The sequence below is a fragment of the Pithys albifrons genome, chromosome 4, assembly GCF_047495875.1.
Source record: "Pithys albifrons albifrons isolate INPA30051 chromosome 4, PitAlb_v1, whole genome shotgun sequence".
NCBI classification, from domain to species: Eukaryota; Metazoa; Chordata; class Aves; order Passeriformes; family Thamnophilidae; genus Pithys; species Pithys albifrons.
This window is the reverse complement of record NC_092461.1, coordinates 3,227,985-3,255,677: the sequence shown is the minus strand read 5'-3', so window position 1 is coordinate 3,255,677 and position 27,693 is coordinate 3,227,985. Positions and strand designations below refer to the sequence as shown.

General features: G+C 44.2%; 1 protein-coding gene across 11 annotated transcripts in view; it reads left to right on the top strand.

The window, feature by feature from the left end:
• ATXN1 (ataxin 1) overlaps positions 1-27,693 on the top strand; it is a 221,830-nt gene that overhangs the window by 136,198 nt on the left and 57,939 nt on the right. For 2 of the 11 annotated variants that reach the window (XM_071553217.1, XM_071553216.1), the window contains one exon: positions 922-1,030. The exons of the other annotated variants lie outside the window; for them this stretch is intronic. The gene's annotated coding sequence lies outside the window, so the exon portion shown is untranslated. The remainder of the gene's footprint in view (positions 1-921; positions 1,031-27,693) is intronic. 11 annotated transcript variants of the gene reach the window in all.

The following is a 27,693-nucleotide window of genomic DNA, read 5'->3' as shown; positions in this document are numbered from 1 at the left end:
AGATTGTTCTCTTCTCTACCGTGGCAAGCTGGAGTTTCCCAGTCTGTTCTGCCTTGCCTTCATTGTCTTCCAAGCAAATGGCTGTAAGATTATGACTCCCATGTTTGGACTGAGAACAGCTTTTGCCTGAGCAAACAGATTTCTCTTTGGCAGTCACTTTAACTGCTGCCCCAGCTTTTTGCTGTCAGCTTTGTTTCATGATTTGGCATTAGAGAAGTCCAGGCGGTGCTGGTGCATTGGAGCGAGCAAACACAGCAAGGCAGGCAGGTGAATGTGCTTGTTAATGATTACAGTACCAGCGTGGTCCAGGAGAGAAAAGCATCTCCTGTAGTTCAGCAGTGTAGCTTATGGTTGCTCTTATTTTTAGCTTGGTGCTGTTGACTGGAGAAATTTCTAGTCCTTGCCTGCAGCACTGCTTGGTCCAAGAGACTTCCAGTGAAACCAAGGGGAAGCATTGGGAAGCAAGCCCAGCCTTCACAGGTTTATAGCACGGCGTGAAAGCTGCTCTACTATTTGCAGGTCGTGTCTGGGGTGAAGCTGATCAAAACACAGGTGGCTCACGCCCGTGAGAACATTCTTCTGCTTCTCTTGTGCTCTCCTGTGTTTCACTGCTGCTTTCTTGTGCTGCTGTGCTAGTTAGAATCACTTGTGAGCTGGTTTGCTGCGCCCACGATGACCCCAACAGTATCTCGTAGCCTGCCAATGCTTCTCTCAAAGCTGATAATGCTTGTGGCAGCAGCAGCAGCAGGAAGAGAATATAAATTAAGCTCTCAGAGAGGAAGGGGTTTTTTTCCATTTTCTGTTTGGGGTGTGCATTCAAAAGGAAAGGCTGCTGATACTGGTAAGTTAGTTAGAAGGGATCATGAGCCCTTTGTGGCAAAATACTGTTCTGAACAACTTGTTCATTCATATTTATTGCAGGTTTGTTTGCACCCTGCCAGGCATGTTGACCCTGGATGCATATGTTGGGAAGGAATATTAGATGCCCTTTTGAAACTGGCAGTATTGATGCTATCAGTGTTCCTTCTAGGTGAGTTTTATGTTTCTGATTGTTAATCAGCTTTGGTGTTTCCAGCTACAGACACTGATGAATGTTTCAGAGGCACCTGATGGCACAAAGGTCAAGAGGAAGAAGATAAGCAAGTTGTCAGGATTGCTCTTAGCGTTTTTTCCTGTTGAGGTGTCAGAACTAGAGGCAGCCTAAGGACACCTGAGATGCTGGGATTTTATTTATTTCTAATTGGTTTTCCTGGCAGCTCTTTAAATAATAGAAAAACTCTTCCCACTGTGGCAAATAATGTTTATGCCTCAAGTGCAACTTAGTACCGAGTTACTGCACTAGTGATAGAGGAAATCTGTTTGGGAAGTGAGGGCTGCATTAGATGAAGGGAGGAACATTATTTGTGGTTTTCTGTGCCAGGCAACCTTCAGTCAGAATCAGGGTAGTGATTTATGAATTGCCTTGGTCTCCCTTCCAATGTTAGGGCTGCAGTGAATCCTGCTTAAGCATCACCAAAGCTGTGCCAGTTGATGGAACTGAGGCAAAATGTGGGTTGGCTTCCTGGGCAGGTGGACATTTGTGAACAGAGCTATGGAGATTCCTTGCAACAGAGATGTCCCTAATGGAGACAGGGAGCAAATTGTGCTTTAAACCTTAAAACTTGTCTTCTCAACAGCTTCGTTTAGCATTTCTGATGCAAATAGTTGACAAAAAGAAACTTCTAGTAACATGAATCTCTGGTGAAGTAAAGGGAGTTTGGCACTCTGGCTGGAGCAACAGGAAGAGCACTGGAAGAGCTAACACTTTTCTTCTTCACAGTTTTTTGGGTGTTTTGGGTCTATTTTACATTTTTTGAAAAGAGTGGTTTTGTTGGTTTTCCTGTAAAACTGTGGTCTGCAAGTGACTTGGGTAAAGAATCAGCTTCTTATGGGGAAAAGAGGCAAAATAATGTCTCTTTGTCATTCAGTCACGTCCTGCTGCCGTTTGAAGTGGGAAGGTCCTCGGAATGTATTTCTGAGTTAAGACATGTCCGTTAATTCCACAGTGCAAATTACCAGAATCCTTTTCACTTTACCCAGAGCCATTAAAATGTTTGTATAACTATCTTTATTCAACCTGAGGGATAGCCCGCAGAGCAATCAAGGCACTGTAAGTACAAGCACTTCCTTCTTGTTATCATTGACCAGTCGAACCAGTTCAGCTGCAGGGGTTTGGCTTAGTGAGCAGTCCTGCTGCTCCTGATGACATTCATGGAGAGGGCGAGTGAGCTGTGGAGCTTTATGTGTCTTCATTATAGGGTGAAGTCTCTTCTAAAATTAAATGAAGCAGACAGTCTTCATTAGCTCTGGGTTTTCTTGTTGTTGTTATTATTATTCTAATGTAATTATCACTTTTCTTCAGTCAGCCTTCTGCTTGCCTACTTACAAATAAACTCTTTCCATCTGGAGAGTGTTTTGAAATGGGGAAGGTACAGTGGAGTAGTAAAACTATTCTCAGCATTGTGCTCTTCCTCTCCTCTTCAACTACCTAAAATGCTATACAAGGAAATAGAAAAAAAAACACAAATACATGACAAACACAAGAGGATCCTCATCCCTCAAAAAAGATTATGCAAAGGGAGACTGTAGAGTATCTGTCCAAGCACAAGCAATGGGAGAAAACATCATGCATTGATATGTAAGACCCCTGGAGCTCTTTGCTTCAAAAAAGCAGCATAAAGAACTGAGGAATTGTCCCACTCTGCTCTCACATGACAAGACACGTTTCTTCAGCAGCAAATAGTTCTTGGGCATAATGAAATACCTGCTGACTGCAGGGAGTAAGAAAAGCTCAGTCACGATGGGTACATCTATTTGTGCAACCGAGCCCCGTGCAGAGATTCCCCAGCTGACAAGGTGCTTTGCTCCAGCTAATTAGCCCTGCTTCTCTTCTTACATCTTCTCTGATTATGCTAATTAGACTGCCTGACACTAGTAAGAGTCAAACAAGTGTGTCTGTACAGCTTTACCCTGCAGTGTCCCCTGTAAATGCCTGAGCCTGATGGAGTCTGTGCAACCAGCACAGGTATTGCCTGGGGTTCTACTGTGTGTCCCATCAAGGGTCACTCAGCCTTGAGGGGCTTCCTGGGACTGCAGTAAAGGTATTGAGCGTTAGGGAAGATCTTGAACAACTGCCTGTTTTCTTTAGTGGATGTGAATGGCTTTCCTGGTTCTGGAGGTGGTGGCCTGGAGCCCCAGGTTGTTGAGGATGGTGTGTTAGGGGACAGAGGTACCCAGGCAAACGAACAGAAATGGTGAAACTGAGGAATAAAAGTGTGAAGAACTTGGGCTCCCTGCCTCTCATCCTATTTATGTGGGCAGGACTGGCAGAGAAATGGGTTGGCAGGTTGAATTAGATTGTGAAACCTCGCTAATTAGCTGTGCATTCCCCACTCCACCTGTCCCTTCTTCCTTCCCAGGTGGGATTCTTGCAGAATGAAATGAGTGCAGGGATAGATGGCTTTCATAATTCAGTATTTTAACATTTGATTCTGGTTGTAGCTATTGCAATATAGCTAAGTTTGCTGTAAAATACTGTTTCAGAGACATTGAGTGAGCTGACAGATGACAAGTTTTAGAAGAAACAATCAACAAAGACCTTGACAACCCCAAAATGACAACAAAGAAAACTATTTTTGCTCATGGTGGTAGAAATGGCTTTTTAATTTCCTCACTGTTGTTCCTCCGACTGGCACCTTCCTGGGAAATGCTGTGGGGAATGAATGTGTATGTACACACACATACACACATGCCTATCTGTATATACATATTGATCTTAGTGAGCCTGGGAATGGGAAAGCAAGTGCAAAAACGGATGCTGGGTTTGGCAACTTGGTCGTTTGAGTTGCGCAGTTTCCCAATTTCCTTCATTTAAAAGGTGAGTTAATGCTCTGTGTGTGATGTTCTGAAGCTTCATGCTTAGCTCTCTTGTCAAAAGATGGATGTTCGTGTTCCATTCCCTGTTTTGAAATAGTAGTCCTCAAAATATCATGTCAAGCCACTACCATGAATAAATAACTGCACTGTATTATTTTTGGGAGCAGCAGTTTCCAAGACAAGTCAGTATGATCGCAACCATTAAGTGAGTAGAAAATGTTTTGAAAGAGTAGAAGGAGCTTTGTTGACTGAAATGGCTGGGTCAGAGCTGAAAAGGAAGAGTTTGCTGTTTTAAAACATAGCAGACATTTTAGACATTCTTATCAGGATGCTTCAGCAACGCAGTTGTGTGAAAGGCTGATAAGGGACTGTGCAATAGAACCCTCCTAAGTTAAAGTGCCTGAACTTGGTAACGTAAAATAGTAGTAAATATAAATCTCGTGTTCTGGAATTCCCAGATCTCCTTATTAGCAGAGCAGTGTGTAAACACTGGCTCAACGTGTCTAGTACTAGAGGGATGTGTTTTGTTCTTGCAGGAGGATGTGTGCTGGCTCTGCAGCCCCTGGAGCATGTGTGGGACAGGCTACACTCAGAATGAGCTGTGCTCCACGTTTTCTAGAGGAAGTCTCTTTTGTATAAACCACACATGAAAACAAGAAGTAAGATAATTTTTCTCTGTAATGCAGGTATTTCACCAGTGTTAAATCTCAGCTGCTGGTTTCAGTTGAGCTGCCTAGTAAGATCTTGCCAGGAGCATTGTAACAGGACAACTCAATCAGAATTGCAGATTTAATGCTGCTCCTTGGTCAGATTGGGACTGGCAATTCCCATTTTGCTCCCAGATCTGCACCAATTAAGTGCATAAAAGTAGTTTATAGAAGGAAGAGTTTTATTCACTTAAATAACTGCATTGAGGTTGAAAGTGGGGACTGGCAGGTGAAAGAGAATTGAACCACTGGTGGCAGGGGACAGATCCCAGTGTTTGCACCCCACATAGGCCTGTGGTAGCTGCTTTTTCTCTTATGAACTTGAGGCCTGAGCCTGCTTGTTGCCCTGTGCAAGCTCTTGTGCATGTCAGGGCTGGAGCCTCGAAGCAGTAGGGAATGCTGTTTATCCGTGGTCAAAGGGGGAAACCACCATGCAACACAAAGCCTGTTGTCTGATGAGACCAGTGCTAAAGATAATGTGTAAAGTGATTGCTTCTTCAGGAATGGAAGTAGGACAAATGGTCCTTAATTAAGTTATGATTGGCATTATAAGGCTTATGACATAATGCACTGAAGCTCAGTGAAGGCATTTCTGTTTACATGTTCCTTTCAGGACTTCACGATGCTGCAAAGAGCACAGCAAACTATTGGACTGTGGGTGTGCAAAGCTGGTGTGGTCTCAGTGTAGCTGAAGCTGAAATTGCACTCAGATGAGTTCAGTCTCAGTGTATTGTGCTGGAAAGCCCAAGTGGTTTGGTTTAGAAAAGATCTGCAGTATTAAAGCATCTCTTTCTGGTTCGACGGGGGGCGGGATTTTTTTTGTACTTTCCATTTCTATTTTGGCAAAGATGATGTGGGGGATGAGATGTTGCAGATTGATGATTGTTTGTCTGTAAACCATCTTAGCGAAACAGAGACTGTAGGAGGCTTTTGCATGGCTCTTAGTCAGACCACTGCCTGATCTGAGCAGATGTGACCCTTGAAGATGCCACATGTGGCTCTAATCCAGCCAAGCTGCCTGGGCAGAGGGGATGGTGTGGAACATGCTTGTAGCAGAGAGGAGCACTCACCTGGGGAACTGTTCCCATCAAACCACTGTGTTCTTCAGTCTGTCCTTTCTGAAAGCATCCTTTCACTTGGTTTATTTTACTATAGCTGAAAGGTAGTCCAGGAAGGAGAATTTGATACCTTGAAGAAGGAAGTCACAAAATAAGGGCAAGGCTGTGTCCTGACATGGTACTTTTTGACATTGCATTAATATGTGATATCTCATAGTGGTAGCAATGCAGCAACTCCAAACAAACACTGCAAAAAACTTTGATTTCAGGTGTTTGTCATTAGAAATCTAATTACCTGCGTGGGCCAGGAGGCTTAAGACCAGTAAAATCAGCAGCAGTGTGGGACAACTTAGGGCATCCAGTTTGAGGCATTTCCACCCCACTGATGTCAGAGAGGCTGACAGCAGGTTGGAGACTGATGGCAGAGGTCAGGACCTCCTGGGCTCATTCCTTGCCTTCTGTTTTATGGTGGAATAGGGAAGAAATTGTATCCTTGATCTTTACCTGAAAACAGTAAGAAAGGAGTGGATACAGAGGAAGATATGCAATAAGAGACATAAAGAAACAGTTGGTGCTGCTCTTTCATACCATTTCTTGCATTAAAAATAAATTCCTGTCTTCCTATTTTCTTAATTTTTTAGATTCAGCTTATGATGATGGGAACATTCTTCACTTGTAAGAAGTAATTGTGACGTGAAGAATTCAAAACCTAAGGAGTAAGATAAGGGAAATTGCATTTTATTAATAAACAAGGAATCATTTAAATTATAAAAATGATAAATGATAAAAATGGTAGATTATCATTTAAATTATTCCTGACCAATTACTTTATCCTTTCACATGCAAAAGAAACAAAGGGAAATGGTTACAATTCAGCCTTAGTAAGGTTTGGCTGAATAATGCCAAGCATGGCTGGATTTGAAGTGCAGTGGAAACATTATGGGTTTCTTAGAGTGGGTCCCCCAGGAGTTTGAGAAAACACCTGATCACAAAGCTGAAATTCATATCCCACCTTCTCCCTTGCTCAGTCTTTGAGTTTCTGCTTTGGTTCTTAATTTGAGGAAACACCCAGTCCTGTCCCATGTTGCCTTTTCATTAAATGCATCTGCAATGCCAAGTGCTCTGAGCCTCTTAGAGGCAGGTCTTGCCTTTTGGAAGGAGAATTGCATTACCATAACTTTGTAATTCTTCCTTCTCTGTCCTGTCTGCAAAGGGAATAGCTGATGCTTGGACATCCACATATTAATTCCTGCAGCCCTTTCCTCTCTTGCAGCCTGTGGTGTGGGATGGCTACACTGGCAGGGCATGGACTTGCAGTCAGCAGAGCCAGAGGCAGAGCCTGAAGGAACAGTTCTCTGATGGGTGGCTTGAGGCATGTCATGACCAGTCAGTGCTGCAGCCATAAAATGCAGATAATGATACTGATATCACTCCTTGGTAAAGCATGATGAAATGCTTTCATAAGTATTTATTGCTCCAGAGCCTGTGTGTTTTCAGCCTGGATTCCAAGGACGTGAAGTGTGTGGTGGTGATGATGTCTGTCTGTCTGTCTGCTTGTCCATCCCCATTTCCCCCCTCCCACAACACTGTCTTGGCTAATTCCCACCAGATCCTGCAGGAAGTCTCAAAGGCAGTTAAATTCCTACCATTTCTTTTGTTATTGCTAAATTCATTAGGCAGGAGAAGTGAGAGGCATGAGCTGGTGCTGACAGCGAGGGGAAAGGGGCAGCCAAGCCCTGCCCTTGCTGACTCTTTGGCAGTGCCTGCTGCATCCAACCATCCTGCCCACGTGCCAGGCCAGCATGGCAGGATGTGAAACAAGGCTGGGCTGTTGGAGGATGCAGAGGGAAGGTGGTGAGGAGATGGGTGAATGCAGAGGGATGGCAGAGCACAAATCCTGCTCTCTCTTTTCTTTGAGAGAATGGAATGTGTTAGTAGAAGGGCCCTGGCTGAATTTGTTAAAAATCCTGGTGGTGTTTTTGTTTCTGGCTGTTCTAACCATGTTCCTGGGATGCTTTTACTCCTCCTCTGCACAGAGCTGGGTTCCTCTGCCACAAGGAGCTCTGAATCTTTGCTGGCACCTTTGGCAAAGCTCTTGTGCTCCTTCCCTTTCATGCTGCTCACATTTCACTTCTGCAGTGCATGCAAAATTAGAGCTGCCTTCTTCCCCTGTATCTGGGGGGCTTCTCCCCATCTATGCCAAGTGAAAGAGCCTTCTTGTTCTCATGAAGAGATTCTCTCTTTGTCCTCATTATACCCTTTTAATGCCTGGCAGGCCCTGTTTTCAGTGGCTGCTCAATTTCTCCCTTACACACCTCTGTTTGTCCCTCCAAAGCATTGGCATTTTTGTGCCCAAGGCCTCTCACTTACTTGGCACAGGGCTCTGATTTTGTGCTGTTCTGTGCATTGCAGGCAGCCACCACAGCAGTAGTAAATTCACCAGGATGCAAATTTATTATCTCATGTTTAGTAACTCAGTGGGGCACATGTTTATCTTGTACGCTTGAGTGCTGTTTTTAAATAGTGCTGTATATACAATAGATAGATTTGAAGTTGACTAACCAAGAAAACATCCTCAAGGCTGAAAGAATAAGCATGAAAGATATGCAAGAGTTGCAGCCTGGTTTTCAGCACTGCTTTGTGTCTGGCAGGCTGATGTACGTGGCTGGAGCAGTTCTGTGTCTCATTTACACACCCAGATAAAGCCAAGAGAGTTTAAAGCAATCAGATTAATCTTGTGTCCTGGAAGAACAAGTTTATCCTTTGCAAGAGAGAAGAGATTTACCTGTTGGGGATTTTTTTTTTCATTTGTTTGTTTGTTTGTTTTTAAGGAATATTTACATAAGGATCCTTTCACTGGGAAGAAGGGACAGGTAAACAAGTAGGCAGCTGACCACAGGTTCTGTGGCTTCTGCAAAGGAGACCAAGACTCTTTGCTACCTGCAGGGTCAGTTGTTTTCAACTCTGTTAGTTTAGGTGGGTTAAAAGTTCACTTGCTTTGAAATGGAGAAGCTGTGACCAGGAAGGAACACGACTGGAAAAGAATCAGTCATGGGAAAATGCTGGAGCTCAGAGTCAGCTTTGAAGTCTCCAAGTCTCTTTATTGATTTGATAGACTTTAGGCCAGGCTTTCAGTGCAGATAGTCAAGATCAGACACGTCTCTGAAATAATTTTCAGGGATTATTTGGATGTGTGATATGTGCTTCTCTGTCATTTTAATCAGAATTTCTCTTACTGGACTTACTATTATGGCATTAGGTTTGTAGTCAAAGCCCATTTTGGCAAGGCATTTGAATACATAAATGGTAACAAAAGGACTCTCCAAACCAAAGAAGTCAGAATGTGCTTGTATGTGTGTGAGTGGAGGAGGAGGGAGGTTTCAGGCAGTGTGTCCCTTGGCTTCCAAATCCACCTACCTTGGCAGTCACTTCGTGGCTGGTGGCCTGAGCCGTGGGACAGTGACTGCACTAACTAGTCCAGGAAGATCCCCTTGAACTTCTGGGTGAAAATCCCACCTTTGAATCAAAGGGAATTTGCAGCCTGCAAATAACATCTGAATCTGTTTCAGATCTTTGTATTTTTTTATTATTTCTGTTTCATTTTCACGCACATGAAAAAGATGTGCAGACCTGTTTATGTAGATCGTGTGTGTCTGTTTTCCTGACAGGGTGGGACAGGTCTCTGCAATGCATTTTTAAGTGGTTTGTCCTATTAAGTTCCCAGTGTCCAGACCTCTTGGCTTCCTGCACTTCCCTTAGAGGAGTTGTTAAAATTCAGCCTAATCGTCACTTTAAAAAATTTCTCATTAGTCTTAAGTAGCCCAAGACACCACCTGATATAATTCTAACTCATTTATGATGTTGGATATAACTCTAGGAATGGAATCAGCAGTAATGGGGTACTGCAAATGGATTGTCCCTTCAGTACAAGCTCAGAGATGCTCCTGAGATTGTTGTCCACATGAGATGTCAAACCTCAAAGGAAAGGAAACGTGCTCTGGGCAGGCATTGAAACTTTGAGATGTTCAGGTTTATCTGAAGCAACGTGACTGAGCCTTTTTTGTTCTGGCTGATTGAAGTGGTGTTGCTGCACTTCAGCATTTCTGAAGGCCTCATTTCATCACTCTGCCTTTAATTTCCTTCTCTTGCTCTCAGTTCTTTCTTATTTTCCTGTCAGTCCTATGTGCTCTCGCAACACTCAAGTTTTCATTTCTTCCTTTTTATTTCCACAGTAGATGGTGAAGTCACATCCCACATGGCTCTGCCATCTGCAACAACTTCCCTGACTCATATTCCTTTCAAGTTTCAACTTTATCCTTGGTCTCTCTCTGATAATCTTCCTTCTAATAAAACAATCACATCTTATGCCCAGAGGCTTTCAGTTCTTCTCTGTTCAGCCTTTTTCTACCCTTTCCTACACCTGGTATATTGTGATCTCTACTTATTATGAGACATGAAAGACCTATTTTAGAGACACCTAATACATACTTGTGTCTGATTCTTGTTCAGGACAACACTTCAGGGCACACTTAACTTTCTAACACCCCTTCATCCCTTTGATTGCAGTTGGCTTCACTGGTTTTAAGTTAGATTCATGTCTAAGCACTCTGAATATAATAAAGCCTCAACCGTGACACGTAGTTTTTTTATTTTATTATTTTTTACATACAACTAAATCATATTGCACAGTCTGAAAGAATAAAAGGTTCAACAGAGATTTCAATCTGATACTAGATCTGAAGTTTTATTGTGAAAGCATCAAATATGCTGTAAAATCAAACAAAAATCCACTTTTCATTTTATTGACTCCAAACATTTTCTTCTGCACACCAAGATTTTCAGTAGTTGACATAGTATGTAGTTGTTCTAAATTAAGAAAGTCTCATACTCTCTGGGATGAGAGTAAGATGCTGAGTTGCAATACTTGGACAAAAAATGAATGTTAGTTTATTGAGTGGGTGGACACAATATAGAATCATAGAATCAGTTGGGTTGGAGGAGACCTCTGAGATCATCAAGTCCAACCCTTAATCCAACCCCACTTTGATTACCAGGTCATGGCACTCAGTGCCATATCCAGTCTCACCTTAAACACCTCTAGGGTCAGAGAATTCACCACCTCTCTGGGCAGCCCATTCCAATGCCTGAGCACTCTCTCTGCAAAGAATTTCTTCCTGATATCCAACCTAAACCTCCCCTGGCAAAGCTCAAGCTGTGCCCTCTTGTCCTACTGTTGGTAGCCTGAGAGAAGAGACCAATCCCCACCTGGCTACAACATCCTTCCAGGGAGTTGTAGAGAGTGATAATGTCTCCCCTGAGCCTCCTCTTCTCCAGGCTAAACAATCCCAGGTCCCTTTCTGCTGGTGGAGCTTCCATGAGATGAGGGGAAAATCCAGCTGCCAGCAGCTGTGAGGGCACCACACAGTCCTGGCTTTGTGCTGGGCACAGCTCTGGCATCTGGAGTGGGGGCACAGTGCATGTGAGCAGCAGTGCATTCACTGGCACAAACCCCTGGCAGGGCAGTGGGGGAGCTCAGCTGTGCATTCCGTGAGTGCTGGGTGTGCTGTGCTCCACACTCACCGTGAGGTCAGGGAGGGTCTGCTCAAACTTCAGTGAGGCTGGAGAAGGGACTGGAACACAAGTGCTGTGGGGAGAGGCTGAGGGAGCTGGGGGTGTTTAGCCTGGAGAAGAGGAGGCTCAGAGGTGACCTCAGCACTGTCTGGAACTGCCTGAAGGGAAGTTCTGGCCAGGTGGGGGTTGGTCTCTTCTCCCAGGCACTCAGCAATAGGACAAGGGGGCACGATGGGCTCAAGCTCTGCCAGGGGAGGTTTAGGTTGGATATCAGGAAGAAATTCTTTGCAGAGAGAGTGCTCAGGGATTGGAATGGGCTGCCCAGAGAGGGGGTGGATTCCCCATCCCTGGAGGTTTTTCAACTGAGCTTGGCCGTGGCACTGAGTGCCATGATCTGGTAAAGGGACTGGAGTTGGACCAAGGGTTGGACTTGATGATCTTGGAGGTCTTTTCCAACCCAATCAATTCTATGATTCTTCCTTCCTTCCAGGCAGAAGGTCTGTCCAGAGAGAACACACAGGAACACACATCCTTCCTAACTCATCAAAAGTGAGGAGTGGGGAGCAATGCCTGACTTGTGTGACCCTTTAAAGGGGGCTTGTTTAGAGCCCAGCCACGACTGTAATCACCTGTCCTTGGGGAGAACTCCTCCCCTTCATCGTGTCTTCCACCAAAATCCTTGGGGAGAACTCCTCTCCTTCAGTGTGTCTCCCACCAAAATCAATAAGGGGATATCCATTCCTGTTTGTCCCCAGCTGCTGTGGTGTGTCTGAGCTGCACCTTGGGAACTCACAGAGCTGCTGAGGAACAGGGAAGGTACAAAGCAAAGTGGCTCAGAGTGCTCTTGCAGCCCACAAAAGCAAAGCTACCAATTAATTTCTAATGGAAACCTGCACGGTGCTGCTGTGGCCCAGCTTTGGGCAAAGCAGTACAAAGAAGAGAGTAATACCATGGCCTGCAGCATGTTTTCTTAGGCTTCTCAGGACTTTTTTGTTTGTTTTCATTTGCTTTAGGTGTTTTCACTTGGTTTGCTGTCCCTACCTAAGCACACAGTTAAAGTTCTTGCTGTCATGACAATCCTCTCCTTGCTCTGGATCACTGGAATGTTCTGCAGTGACTTCTCATTTTCTTTTGGAGGGATGACACAGGCTGTGCTGCAGCGTGAGAGTATTTTTGAAGCCTGAGTGTGGGCACAGGATTGTCAAAGTCAAGGGGGTTTTAATATAGAATTTGAACCACTCTGCTTCATTAACGAGAGATTTGCCTTTGTCCTCCTTAAAATGAGGACAGCAACTGAAGATTGTCGTGCCTGGTGCCTTGTGAATAATGGGGATTGCACAGCTAAAAGTGGATTTGCTGAAACCCTTGTAAAATGGGTTGCTTTTGTGCCTTTCACACAGTTCCCTGGCCAGACTCACATGAGTCTGTACTTATTTTACCTCTCTAAAATGCTCAGTGGATGTGAAAAACCTTCCTCTGTGTGGCAGTGGAGATGCCAATGCAAGTGAAAAAGATTCATGTGTTCCTTTTCCCATTCATCACAGTTCTTGGAGATTTTTGTGGAAAATTCACCCCTGAGGACCAAACTAAACCTCCTTCTTCACAACCCACCATGACTAGACTGTGGGATTAAGCCAACCCAAAGCTCTGTTTTGGGGAATTTCTGAGAAATATCTTTTCTAACTCTGCTTTCTCTTCTGCAGAAAGCATATTCCTCACACCAGTGTTGCCACACTCCTCAGCTCAGCAAATGTTTCCTTGGTATTGCACTTGCTGTTTTTGAACCATGAAATGGTTTTAGGTGAAGTTATCATAATATAAACTGAAAATTGACAGGCTGAATAGCTGTGGTTAGTATGTGCTATAGTAGTGATGACATGGGAAAATATGTTGTTTTTCTCCAGATGACTGTTTGAGGTTAGTTCTAGATCATTTTGTTCTTGATGTGCCAGCTAAAATTATGAGAGTGTGGCTTTGAAGTAAGCAGGTTAATTTGATTTAAAAAAACCCCAAAACTGATAAAGGCCTGTTGTTGTCAAAGAATGCATGTTATTATTATTTTGGGAATTAAAAATTATAGAACCAGCCATTAAAAGGAGTAAAAGGTTAAAAGGACTAAATTCTCCCTTCTACAAAGGGAGACAAGTAGGTACTGCTCTAAAGGACCACAGAAATACGTGCCCTTATAGAAGACAGAAAAGCAGGCACTACCCAGGAGGTGATGTTTGCTGTCTTCATATCTAGGGTGAAAAACAAAGGTGACTCAAATGTCACCTTCTTCCCAAACAGAAGCCTTTTGAGTGGGCTGCCACTGAGTTTCAGGAGTGATATGCAAAATATACAGAATTTGTGTGTGGCTAAATCATCGACTCTTTCTTTCATCTGCCTCCGTGTTGCTTGTGCTGCAAGGCTGAGGCTGCATGGAAAAGGCTTGACATATTTAATTGAACCTTGAAACAGCTCCAGTGGAGCTGCAGCAGAGAGAGAAGCACAGGGAGGTGGGAGGGGATGGCACAAGACACATTAACCAAACTTGCAGTGTGAGGTTCTGGAAAAGGCCTAACTCCACTTGCTACATCAGTGTATGAGTTTGGTTTAAATTTGCTTTTTGTAGTGTTTGGGCTCGGAGAGACAAGGTGGCTGTGGAGGAGCAGCCTGAAAGGTGAGTGTGCCTCCCTTACCCTGGCTGAGACAAGGTTCTTAGCACAGTCCACTCAGGGGAATCTTTTTCTGATATTTCTATTTTTTCTTTGCTTTTATGGGCTAATCTCAACTCTTTTTGGGGTGTGGGGAGGATCAGAGTGTGTTGCTGACATCTCCCATCCCCCTGAGCTGAGGAGCCTCGGAAGTTTCTTAAAAGTTAAACCCTGCTGACCTCTGTGTGGTGCCCTTCAGCCCCAGCAAACACTCAGAGTGCACAGTGTGGCTGGCTTGGTTCTGAAACAAGAGATGGTCTTCTAGTGCCAATACTCTCCTAATTATTACAGTCTTCTAATGACTCCTGAAGGCCCCATTCCCTTTCTCAGCAATTCTTTGTTCACTCCTTTGTGTACCTTGTGGCAGCACAGCTGCTACTCTGAGTAGTTTAATTTTAAGGCCCCATTTTCCCCATTTCTGATGAAATACTGTAAAATATTTCACAGAATCACAGACTGTTCTGAGTTGGAAGGGACCCACAAGAATCATCAAATTCAACTTGTTTGAATCTGCTTCAATTAAAATAATGATAGCATATTGATTAATATGGTAATATTACAGTACAGTCATTTAATGATATATATGATTATATATATAATGACATATTTATTTCTATTTAATGATATATTGAATATTAATAAAAAGGCCAACTTAGTCAAGGGCAATCAGTGGTTATGATTGTCCAAATGGTGACCTTTGGGCATGGCATTTGCACATCAGCCATCTCCTCTGGAACAGCTGGCTACTTTTTTTTCAGACAGTTACACTTAAAAGGGTTTTTCAAAGTTCACTGCAAGGGAAAAATGTGTTGTTCCATTTTGTGTATCTAAAACAAAAGGTGAGATTTTGGCAATTCCCTGGGTCAGTTACTGACGTGGATCTTTATTCTGAGGCCTGTGATTCTTTTCATTCACTGGATGATGGTCCTGTTTATAAGACAGAAGCAAAAAAGCACAGCAGTGGATAAGGGGAAATGGGATGTTTGTGTCTGTGTGTTTAATAGTGAAAACCAAAGTGACTCAACTGTCACTTTCTTCCAAAATAGGAATATTTTTTGGTGTGTGCTGCCAGTGCATAGTAGGATGTGGTGGAGGCACCTGCCTCACTTTTTATTATTTTTATTATTTCAGTGGCCCCACTGCTCCCAGTCTGCAGGGCAAGACTTGCATGAAGAGTTTGCAGGACAGAGGCTTTGCCTGGAAATGATGCTGGGAGGGCATTAATGCACACCCAGGGGGATGCCAAGCACTCTGGGATTCCATCCTGACTGGGGCCTCTGGGCACAATGCTGTCAGAAATTTTAAGTAATAATAATACTGTTAAAAGTTAAATAAATGTGTCAAGTTAATTTTATGCTCACCTCCCCTCAGGCAAATTAGCGTAAAATTGAATTTTCCAATAATTAGTCCAAGCAGTTATCACGGAATAGATACACCTGATTTCTAGGAATTGTGGCAATCCATGGAGGACAGATCCTGCAAGGAGCAGAGAGAGGCTCCAAGACTGACCTGGCAGGACCAGTCCCAGTTGTGCAGACACCTTGTGACTGTATTTACCTTTAATTGGGTTAGTTACAGGTTATGTGTGTATTGCCAGTTCAGATTTTGGTCACATTTACAGCCCTACAAAACAAAGCAATGAACTCCATGCACTGGGCTTATTAAACTGTCATAATAAAGCTTTTACAATTCCAGGCAGCCCTTCCCAAAAGAACTGTAGAGCCTGTTAACAAACACCTGTCAAGTTCAATTGAAATGTCTGAGTGGGCTGATCTGCAGACATGGGGTGTTTGGGAGATCAAAAGGGGAGCCCCAGGAGCTCTTGCTTTGCCTTGCAACCCACTGGAGTTTGGTAGTGAGAAAAAAAGAAGGTAAAAATAGGTATGTGTAAGGCAAAGAAACCTTTCCATTCCTCATCTCTTGGCTGTGATGTCTCAGAACATTTCAAGCTTTTAATTCCCTTTTGGTTTTTTCCCCCCTCTATTTTTTTCAAGTGAAGATAAAGAAGTGTAAACAGATCTTTTTCTCTGCTGCTAAGTTTAATGAGGGCTGGCCCCTGGTACATGTGTGAGGAGAGTCTAATGTTCATTGTATCGTGGCTTTGGAGATAAAGTCCAAACTCCTCAGTTGCTTCTTTTGACAGAGTGTGACTTGTACACGTTTGCTACTTGTATGTGTTTGCTTTTAGAGGCAGCTTACAAAAGAGGAGAGGGGCAAAATTAGCCCAGGAGTATCCCAGAAATTTATTTCGTGTTCAGGGATTTTTTTTCTCTCCTTTTTTTTATTTTTTTTTAATTTAAATCCTGAACTCAGAATCCAAGGAGGCTCAGCAATCAGCATGTTTGAACGCCAGCCAAGACACTAAACTGGCAGCCATCCATTCTGATATCAGTGTGAGTAAAATGTGTACTCAGTAACTGGATTCAGGCCCTTCATAGTTTGCAAGCAAATATTTCTGCTTTTGCAGATCAGATGAAAAACAGAAAAAGCTGTGCAGCTCCTGAGCACGTAAGAGAGGAGGGTCTGCACTCTGAAAAGGGGTGTTAACATTTCTGTGTCCCACTCAAAGTCCTGTGCCTTGTGTCATCACATTTAAGGCTATATTCTGTTTCCAAAAGGCATCTAATTATCTCTTCTAATGTTTTAACTACTAAACCTGCCTTGCATAAAAGCTGTAAGTAGCTCTCAGTGGCAATAAGCTGTAGGAAAGTGAAGTAAATTGGCATTTCACGACAAGGTTGTACAAACCCGATGGAAAGCCATGCAAATCAGCTACGATAGAGCCCAATTTGCATTTTGTCTTGGGTTTAGTGATGATTTCACAGCCTGACTTTGGCAGCTTTGCCTCTTGGGGTGATGGATGCCCTGGTGGTGTAGGGTCAATTTTACAAGCATAACGCTGTGATTTTCCATGCAGTTTCTCCGAAGCGCCGAGCAACGTGCAGCAATAAATAGCGGCAGAGGAAATCGATTTTTGAGAGTAAATACATTCAGTAGGAGGAAAAAGTGTTATACAGAGCTCTTGCTTTGCCAAAAGAACATTAGCAGTTTTGTTTGGTGCTGCTCAGCTTTCCAGAGTAACTCCCTTCTGCTGTCTTACTTCTTTCTTTGTTAACATTTGCTTTAGGAAATGTCAGGACCTGGAGGTGATAGAGAGTTCTTGCTGGCTGAGTGCTCAGCTCATTAAAGCAGTGAGGATCATTAAACAGGGGAGGGCGACATGGCACAAGCAGCTGACGGTGCAGTTTCGCAGCCTGGGAGTTCATTGAACCAACGGGAGCTCTTAAGACCTGTTGTTTTGCCCAGCTGAGAAGGAAGGTGGGAGCACACTTGAGGTTTCTGGTGATATCAGTACTGTTGTAGGGAGGATGATGTGCAAATCGACTCTGAGAGCCCTTTGCAGGCTGGTTGATGTTGGAGAGACTTGCAAGCTTTGTAGGTGTTGCTATAAGGGATCTCTGAAATCACCTTACCTGTCTGTTTCCTCTTGTAAGTTTTACTTCATGTCAGGAATTCATTTCATATTTTAAACTGAAAAAAAAAACAACGAAAAAGCCCAACCAAAACCCTCAGTCCAATTAATAGGAATTTTTAGCACCCACCTTTGCATGCTGAGTCAACTATTTGAACAAAAATTTTTTATCTTTTCTGCCATGAAAATGGACACAATAAAAAATTCTGGACAGGCTTTACTTGTCACAAGAGTGACTGTGCTGCAGCATCCCTTCCCAGGGCTGTGTGACAGCTCCATCCTGAGGGCTGCTGGACACCCAGAAGTGCAGTTCAGATCCTGTGCCATGACCCTGCATCCTTTGAGTTGGATGAAATGTCAGCTGCTGACCCGCAGCAGGCTCTGGGCTGGAGTCCTGTGAGTCTCTGGAAGTCTCTCTCTTGAAGGCAGTAATTAAGCAGCATCTCTGCTTAAGGAGATGTGCAGGAGTTCAGAACATTTTGGGCAAAGCACCTGTTACAAGACTGTCCCGAATTCAAGTACAACCTTAAGTGCTCCCTCTCTTCCTGTGACCTCAGTGCTCTCTTAGTTTGCCTTACAGAAGCAGAAGGGAGTTTGGCTGCTTTCAAATGAAGTCTGACAAGAAAAAACACAACCAAAAAACCCCAACAGCCCAGCAAGCATCTTCTTTCTTCCCCCCCCCCCCCCCCCCCCGCCTCTTGGCTTCTCTATAAATAGTCAAATCATTTTTCAGAGCAAGTTTAGTTAATGTTTTGCAGTGGTGAGTGAACAATGTGATGCACCAATATGTTTCATGCTCCTGAATCTCCTAAGATTCTTGAGTGTAATTTAATTTGGGTTTTTAAATGAGAGGAAGAAAGAGTGCTCTGAAGTCTCGTCTGACTTTTGTCATTGACTTTCACGAAGAGTCCTTTGAATGCATTTGGGAACAGTTTGGCTTCACTGGATACATGTTAGAAGTTTCCATTCTTATGCTTACTACACAGACAATCACATCATTCTCGAAACTAATGCTCCTTTTGGTGTCCACATGCTAGAAATTAAGTGAACATCTGTGTGAGTCACAACGCACAAGGCAGCAAGTCCTTGGTCCCAGGTCTGTCTCTCATTCCCTGTCTGCAGAGTGTGCAGAGCCATCAGCTTTGCTCTCACACCACACACCATTGATTTCATGTTCCACCACTTTGCTACTAAGAACACCTAGTTCTGTCTTTTTTTTTTTTTAACCTCTTTGCCCTCTCTTTTTTCAAGCACCAAATGCACAGTTTCAGGTTGGCATCTGGTTTTATCAAGCAAATGGTATCAGACTCGTGTGGGATTTTGTGAGTCATTACCAGAAATACTGCAGTGGGTGGACTAACCCTTCTGAGAGTGTTTCTGGGGTGGGAAGGTGCAGGCAAAATAGGGTCGTGCCTATGACTTTTTCTGCATGCACCCTTGGGAATACCCTCCATGAGGGTGATATCCTTGCTCTGTCAGCAGCTCTCTGCTGTTTCCTACTGTCACCAGGAGGAAATGGAGTGATGCTCCTCGGTCTTCCTGCAAACAGAGCATTGTGACAGGATCCTGTGGCACAAAACACACGTGTTTTGGTTGCAGGGCTGTGTGAGAAGCCAGGGCAGCAGCCCTTGCAGAAGCACCAGGAGAGCACACTTAGTTGTCTGTGCTTTAGGTGACAAGCTCTCAAATTAGCATCGCCAGCTTGTAGCTGGGTTTATTTCAGTTGCAGATATCAACGCTTCTTCCTGAAGTGTTACCGCCTCTCCACCTACAAAATGCAGTCCTGTTCCCTCCCCAAACCTTGCTGGAGAACACTTTCTCTAAAGTAAACCAACCCCAAGGGCTGTCTCTTCACTTCCAGTGGCACAGCCCAGCCCGCTGTGCCTGGGCTGTCACCACCAGCCTGGTCTCACAGGAGCAATAACTCTTCCCATTAGTGGGACACTTGTAGGAATGTTTGTTGGTCTCATCACATGTGCAGATTTCTCAGCAAAACCATTTGTGAGTAACTTGCAGGACTTTCTAGTCCTTCCTGTTGCCTTCCTGACAGGATTACAGGTCTGCCCTGGGAGATGCAGCTCTGAGCCTTTGCTGCTGGGACCCAAAGCAAGCAGGTTTGCATTTGCACATCCTGCTGCCCATGTGTTTTCTCTCTGATGAGGGACTGAGGAGGGTTACAGGTGTTTAATCCTCTGTGCTTCCTCCAGGATTTAGCAGGGAAGTTTCTTACCAGAAGCACATTTGTTTTGGGTAGAGGCTTTCCTGTTAAGTCCTAAAGCATCTTACTCTCCTGTGCACTAAAGCAAATATTTCCCTTTCCAAGAGATAACCAAAGCAATGTGAGGAAAATGTTTTGGTGAAATTGGAGTGGGGATGAAGAGGAGGAGAAGCAGAGCCCCCTCTCCTGCCACTATCCAGTTAATGTTTCTTCTGAAGTGTAGTGCAGTGCTCTGATCATAGCAGAAACCTGCTTTGATGGGTGATGACTTGTTGGCCTAATGCTCTCCTAAGCATAATTTATGGCAAATAAATATGCAGTGGCCTTTCCAGGTTCCTCCTATTTTTGACTGCTTTTTTTGTTTCCTCAGTTTGGGAATGTCAAAAAACCCCCAACCCAAGTAGTGTTTCTGGCCAGCTCTCAAAGCCTGTGGGAGCCATGGTGGGAGTGGGGTGTGTGGCTGCCCTCCAGTCTTCCTGCAGGAATCCAGAGTGCAGCTTTGTCCCCTAAAAGTCACTCAGGTGGGTGAGACCCCTTGGCTGGTCTCTCTGGACAGAGCTGTGCTGGAGGCTGCAGAGCTGTGTGTGAGGAGCAGTGGTGGAGATGAGCCAGGGCAGAGCAGCTTTCCAGTGTCTCAGCTGCCTCCTCCTGAGCAAGGTGGGCAACCTGCAGCCCTTTGCCTGGCATGTGTGCATGCCCATAAAGAGGTTATTTGGTCAGGTTGCAGAGGATCTGATTGTGCTGTACTGCAGTCCCCATGAAGCACTGAGAGCTGTGGCTGTAGGTCCAAACTGATGTAAGGGAAGGAGGAATGCCTGGAGGTGAGATGGATTCCCTGCTCCGCACTTTGGGCAGACATCGACCCATGCACAACCCTCAGGTGTGCACCATGTCAAGCAGTTTCTTGGAGTATGAAGGAAAGACCAGCCTCTCTTATCCCTAAACCACCACCCCTGTAGCTCCTCTATGGCTCAGGCAGGTCACTGGTGCTGTGGGAGGAAGGGCAGGGTGGGAGTGCAAGGCAGATCCTATCACAGTGTGCAGAGGGAGCATGGAAAATAAACTTTGTACCCAGCTCCCCTTCCTGCATGTCCCATGAGAGGAGCTGAGATGTGGCCTGAGGAGGCACAGGAGGAGCATCTGCTTGTAGACCCTGAGATCAGCTCAGCTGGTTAAAACTTGGCTGTAATAATGCCAAGGTCATGGGTTCAATCTCCTGTGTGGGCCATTGACTTAAGAGTTGGACTCAATGATCCTTATGGGTCCCTTCCAACTCAAAACAGTCTGTGATTCTGTGATTCTGGTGCTGGAGCTCCATGGCCTTGGCTGCTTCTCCGGGTCACGTTTCTCTGCAGCTGCACCTGATGGGAATGGCTGGGCAGCAGTTCTGGCATTTGTTCCCTGCCTTGATGCGAGTGGCAGCAAGATGTGGCTGCTGTTGATGGGTGGGGGGAACAACTGCCTGTCTGCAAAGATTAAAAACCCATTTTCAACGTGCCAGTGGAGCAGGTGTGGGGATTAGCTTGCCATGGTTTGGCTGCAGCCTGCTGGGCTCCTGTGGGTGAGGAGCTGCTGGTGATCCCTGCGTGCCTGTGGGTAGGCTGTGCATGAGATTTGGGAATGCTGTTTGCAGACTGAAGGGCAATGGGATGAGCCCTCCAGTGCCATCCTGGCTGTGGGGCAGCACCAGCTCTGGGAGTGCAGCGTGGCAGGGAATGGTGGCACTCATGGTCACTGTGCCAGCAGGGCTTGCAGGGGGAGAAGTTTTGAAATGACAGCAGTGGTAACAGCTCACCTTAAGCAGCAAATTGGAGCTTCTTCAGTCTGCTGTGGGCAGGGCAGGGCCAGGTGCCATCCTGGTCCTGGCAGAAACTAGACCTTTGTAGAGGAGTGTCCTACTCCTTCTTGTTACATGAGGTTTATGTAGAACTTCTCTAAGTATATTTCTGGATTTCCCTAGAGATATTTTCCTTCCCCCTTCTCTTCCCACCTAAAGATTGAACCTTCTTGGAATCTGAGACTTTTTTTTTTTAGAAAATAAAGTACTAGGAATCAAAGGACTAATATTTTTTTATTTGTTCTGAGGATTTAGTGCCTCTGGTGGCTCAGTTCAGAAAATAGTCTGAAACTGTGGATTCAGATGTGGCAATACCAGCCTTTCCCCCCCACAGGTACAGATTAACTGCATGTTGTGTATCTACTCTGGGCCTGGTTTGTGCCTTTTTTTTTTAATCCAAAGCACAGACATGATCCTGCAGGCTCACAAGGAAACCACATACATGACCACACTTACCTGGCATGTCCCAGTTAGAAACAGGGAAGCCCCAGAGCAGTGAGTCTCTTCACTGACTCCAACAGCTCCTTTCCAGAGCCAGGATCTTCTCTGGTCAGCCCCAGGGAGAACATCTCCTGGTCTTGCAGTGTGGCATTCCTGGTCCCTGATGCAGAACAGCATTTTACGTCCATGCATTGTCATGTTGCCTTTAGAGCCAGTGCCCTGCTGTGGGGTGGAATATTGCCATAATTTTGGAATATTGCCATAATATTGGATATTATTTTTAATGGGGTAGTCAGTTGGTTTGTGCTCAGATGCTCAAATGCACATGCAAAGGATTTGCAGAGGCAGGTGGTAGCCTGGATTTTTTTTCTCCTGTTTGCAGTTTTTAAATTAAAAAAAAATCTTTTCAAGTTCTACACTGTCAAGAATGTGGGTGTGTGGCTGAATGAAAGAAAAATAAACTAAACTTGCATAATAAATACTCTAGTAAATCTGCAATTTCCCTAAACTCTTAGCATAAATACAACCACTCTGGGGGGTTGGTTTGCTTGGTTGCTTATCCAAGGAAGAGGAGATGCTTTTGAGGAAAGTTTCCCAGAATTTCTTTCCTTACTATAATTATGTTAATTACTAGCAATGTACATACTCCAGTTGCAGCATGAAGTGCTACTTTCTGGCAAAGTCAGATCTGCTTTCTTCTACATCACGTCATATGTCAAGTATGGAACAAGACTCCAAAGGCCTTGAGAACGTCTTCATGTAAGGTTTTATTAAATTTATTATTTAGTTAATAATTCTATTTTTTTTTTGCTTTTTCAGCATTTTAAAAGTTGACTGCCTAGAGGTAGGCACCTGGCTTTATATTTAGGGACTGAAATAAGTGGGATGGCTTTCAAAGGTCCTGTGGTACCTGCAGCTCTCAGAATTAATTACAGGCAGATGTTCATTTTGGCAAGTTTGACAGAAACAGGCAGGAGGTGTTGGGTGCCCAACACACCTTTGAAACACCAGCAGCTTTTTCAGATGCTTAAAGGTGGAGGTTTGAATTTAGGCCCTGAAGCTGGAAAGGTTTTGGCCCTGTGATCATAACAATCACTGTCCCCTCTGTGCTGAAGGGGCAGAGATTTATCCAAGGCTGGAGGTTGGAGTGTGGGAGTGACAGGGACAGAGTGGGTGTCTCTGCCTGCCTTACTGCACATGCAAACGAGGGTCAGATGGCTTGACAGTTGGTTATGAAACTAAATAGAAACGATGCAAAACGAGATTGATTTTGCACATATTTTTAGGTTTTGTCTTCTAGGAGCTTGAATCTTTAATTCAAATACCAAAGGGAAAAAAAGCAGTGCAGGCAGCAACTGTTGTGTTTCACATATATACTGGATGGAAAGTAATAGCCTGCTATGCTCTTTTTAGGATCATTTTTATCCCATTGCAACTGAGAATATAAAGCCATCTTACAACTTGCCAGAAGTGCCACCTGCTTTCATACTTCCTAATAATTCCTTTAGCTTTGACAGAAAGTACTTGGCAGAGTGCATACAAATTAGGACTCACTTCAGGAGACAAATAAGTCCAGAGAAGAGCAAGAAGGCTGGTGAAGGGACTGGAGCACAAGCCCTATGGGGAGAGGCTGAGGGAGCTGGGGGTGTTCAGCCTGGAGAAGAGGAGGCTCAGAGGTGACCTCAGCACTGTCTGGAACTGCCTGAAGGGAAGTTCTGGCCAGGTGGGGGTTGGTCTCTTCTCCCAGGCACTCAGCAATAGGACAAGGGGGCACGATGGGCTCAAGCTCTGCCAGGGCAAATTTAAGTTGGATATCAGAAAAAACTTCTTTGCAGAGAGAGTGCTCAGGGATTGGAATGGGCTGCCCAGAGAGGGGGTGGATTCCCCATCCCTGGAGGTTTTTCAACTGAGCTTGGCCGTGGCACTGAGTGCCATGATCTGGTAAAGGGACTGGAGTTGGACCAAGGGTTGGACTTGATGATCTTGGAGGTCTTTTCCAACCCAATCCATTCTATGATTCTATTCTATGATTCTATGAAATAGTGTCATAATGGCTTTAAGAGTTTCTCTTTATGCTTGGGATATTTGCATGTACATGTTTTGTTGGTATGAAGCAAGTGAGTTGAACAGAGTTTGGGATGTGGTCTTTAACTTCTAAATAAAAATGTGTACTGGATAGTGTAAGCCTGTGAATAGACTAGAAAAGGGAAATAGGTTTTCAGTGGCTATTTAAACATGCTTTTTTTTTTCCTTTTTTCATCTCTCTGTTGGGAAAATGCCCTAGACATTTGCAAGAAATAAAATTGCTTCTAATGCTGGAACTCTTGCTAGAGGAAAGAAATTGCCTGCAGGTTAAGTGGCATCAACCTGCAAAGACCACCCTCCCTCTTCCCTGCCTTGCAGTTGATGAATGTTCATTTTAAAGTGCATTTGGATGTCATATCCACTCTTGCCAGTTTTCTCCTATTCTTGCTGCAGTTAAGTAGAACTTGAAGTCATGTGATGTTACATCTTTATGCAAAATCAAGGCCTTTATTGTGTATCTGATCCCAAACTGTAGATAGGGAGTTAATTTTCTGCCATGGGTGGTAGTCACTGAATAGCCTTTAAAGTGTACAGGATTAAATGTAATAAAATATATATTCTACATAAAGGCCCATTTGGGAGAAGGTAACAGGTGCACAGAGGACAGTGGTGTAATTGCCCAAAATCAGCCCTAGGGTCTCTGGTGGAGCAAAGATGCATTTCCACATCAGGGTGGCAGGAGCTTCACCCTGAGCCTCAAAAGAATTTCTGCCTTCTCTGTGTTGCTTTGTTCTTCATAAGAGATGTGAAGTTCTAAAATCCTCAGAAAAAAGGGAATGTTGAATTAGATTTGGTTGTTCATATCTGTGACCTCTCTCCCTGAACAGCTTTTATAGCAAAAAGGAGGCAAAGGAGAGAGACACAGGTACAGGTTACTGTTAAGCAGGACACTGAACTGCTCCGCAGGCAAGACAAACCATTTCTGAAAACCAGATGATGTTTTAATGTGAACTTCCTTAAAGAACTAGAAGAGGAAAGCATCATAAATATGCTACTTTTGCAAGGCTGAATGAGCAGTTGTGGAGAAGAGTTGGGAGTCAGGCAGTTTCTTATCTGAAAGAAAAAAAAGTACAGTGTGTTACTTTTCCATCTCTGTTAGGGGACTTAGAAAGACAAATGCCTTTTGCTTCCTGACTGAAAGAAGTTAAGCTCCTTCTATGAAAGAATGAATTTGGAAAATGCCTGGTGTTTTCCTCTGTGCATGTGTATTAGTTTATGTCTTTTATCAGACAGCGCTTCAAGAGATGGAAAGTTCATCTGTGTGTGGGTCTTTAATTACCAGACAGATTTGGCAAATTGCAGGGAGTTCAGACAGCTACAGCAAAAGTGATTAATGGACTAGAGAGGAGAAGAAAGATTAAGAATTAAATGCATGCAGTTAGTCTGAATGAGAGACAAAGAGGGTGAAGGACAAGGTGATGTTAAAACTCCCAGTGCTGCACCCGAGGGGTTATAAACAGCCACATTTGAGGAATTGTTTTGGGTGGTCCAAGCAGGATGACTTGGAGTAATGGGATAAATTTCAGTGCAGAAAATGTAGGCAGTAATCCAGGAACACTTCCAGCTAGCAAGATCTGTCAGACTGTGAACAGTCCCCAGTGGGAGGGGTGAAAGCCACGTCCCTCGAGGTCTTTGATGTGCACCAAACAGAAGCAGAGCTCTCTGACTGGCACAGGAGAGGTCCTGTGTTGGGCAGGGGTCTGAGCATCACCTTTGGGGCACAGCTCCCTCCCCCCTGTGCCATCTGTGGGCGGTGCCAGCAGCGACAATGTCTGGAAATCCCAGGGGGATTTCTAAGAGCACTGTATTTTAGCCTATATTTGAACAGGGATTTCCTTGCAGAAACACCCAAATCCCTCTCTGTTCAGCTTTCTGTCTCTGCTGGTTGTACAAAACCCCAAAAAAACCAAGGAGAGCAGAAGTTGCCTTACAGTAAAACTCCCCAGTGATAAACTTTTTTAAACTTCTCTTGGAACAGGTTCCTCAGCTGTTCTCCAAGGCTGAGGAAGAGCTGCTGGCAAAGCTGCACAGAGCCCTTACAAGTGAGAATGACTGAGCAGAACAGGCCTGTTTTACTCATTCACTTTTCTGCTGTATCCAAGCAAGTCATAAGTCCTCAAATTCCATTTTTCATGTAGAAGTTTGGTCTCCATAGTTATGTCTCTTGTGTTTTTGGTCACAAGGTGAATTTTCCAGTGCATGGCTAGAAAGCTACAATGTGTATGATGCAAACTCAGGATTTTTTTTTTAATAAGCCTACAGAGTTTTTTCTGTCACTTTTATGTTTGCAGCACTGTATCCTCCACAGTTTTTACTTCCCTCTCCTCAGACTGCTGTGGCAGTGGGACTTTAGATTGCTGGTTCTTTATTCTCTTTACCACTCCATGGATAATCTAAGGAAAAAAACCTTTCACTTTCTTCAGCTCAAGTCCCTCCTATGAAATTTTGGAGAGAGAAAAGTCTACTGCTGAGACTGTTCTACTGCTCCAGGCTGTTGAGCTGGGGGTTGCACAGGTTCCATTCTCAGATACTTTGTGTTGAGAAGGTGGGGGACACTCCTGGGTGGTGTCCCCGGTGCAGAGCTCTGCTGTGGACCAGGCTGGCAGCATCCTGGCAGCTGGAGCTCTGCCTGGGGTTTCACTGCTGGGCTTTGGCTTCCCAAGAGCTCCCTGAGAGAGGATTTGTGTGTCTTCATACCTGGGTTTGTACTTCTGCAAGTGTCAGAAAAGCAAGGTTAGTGATTTCCTGCTGCCACCTGAGTACCAGAACACAGATGAGGGATGAGAGAGAAACATTTATCGAGGTGGTGTCAAGACATTTATTTCCTCAGCAGGAAGCATTGGGCCTGCAAACTATATTCCATTTCAATGGCTTCATTTCTGCTGTATTAAATGACTGATACAGACTATATTCAATCAATTTGTGTGATGGATGTTGGCAAACCAACCTACCAGTTGGTCACTGGGCACATCATCTTCTGCTGCTGGCTGGTTGGCTGCTTCCAGCAACCCAAAAATAGGGCTTAGCCTGCAAATCAAGATTTTAAAGGTTTATTTTGTCACTTGGTAATACACTAGGCTTTGGTTGCCTGACTTATTCATTTTTTTTATCAGCATTTATCAACACTGAGTAATGCCTGCAAATAATGAACCATGTCCCTGCTTGGCAATGTGCTTTTGTTGTTTGCATTGTTTGTAAGCCTGTTTCAAAGGAGCAGTTGGGGTCATCTCTCAGGCAGCATCTTCCTAAGTGTGTGCTTACAGAAAAGAAGGATGGTTCAAAAATGGCTGTTAACCTTTTGAATTAAAGCCCATGTTCCAGACCTGTGAGGAAAGTTGAAATTTTTTGGTCATGTTTTTGTAGAATCAGAATCAGAATCACAGACTATTCTGAGTTGGAAGGGACCCTCAAGGATCATCAAGTCCAACTCAAGTCAATGGCCCATATAGGGAATTGAACCCATGACCTTGGCATTATTACAACCAAGTTTTAACCAACTGAGCTAATGAAGGAGCAGTGAGGTGTTCTTTGCTTTTTATTTGGTTTTGAATTTCATAATACAGTCAAGAAGCAGCTGAAGCACAGCAGAGGTAAAGAAAGGTTAGATAAAGGAGCTATATCTCTGCTAAGTCCTGTAGAATTCAACAAATATGATTCTCCTTATATTATTTTGAGCCTTCCTGGAAGCAGAAC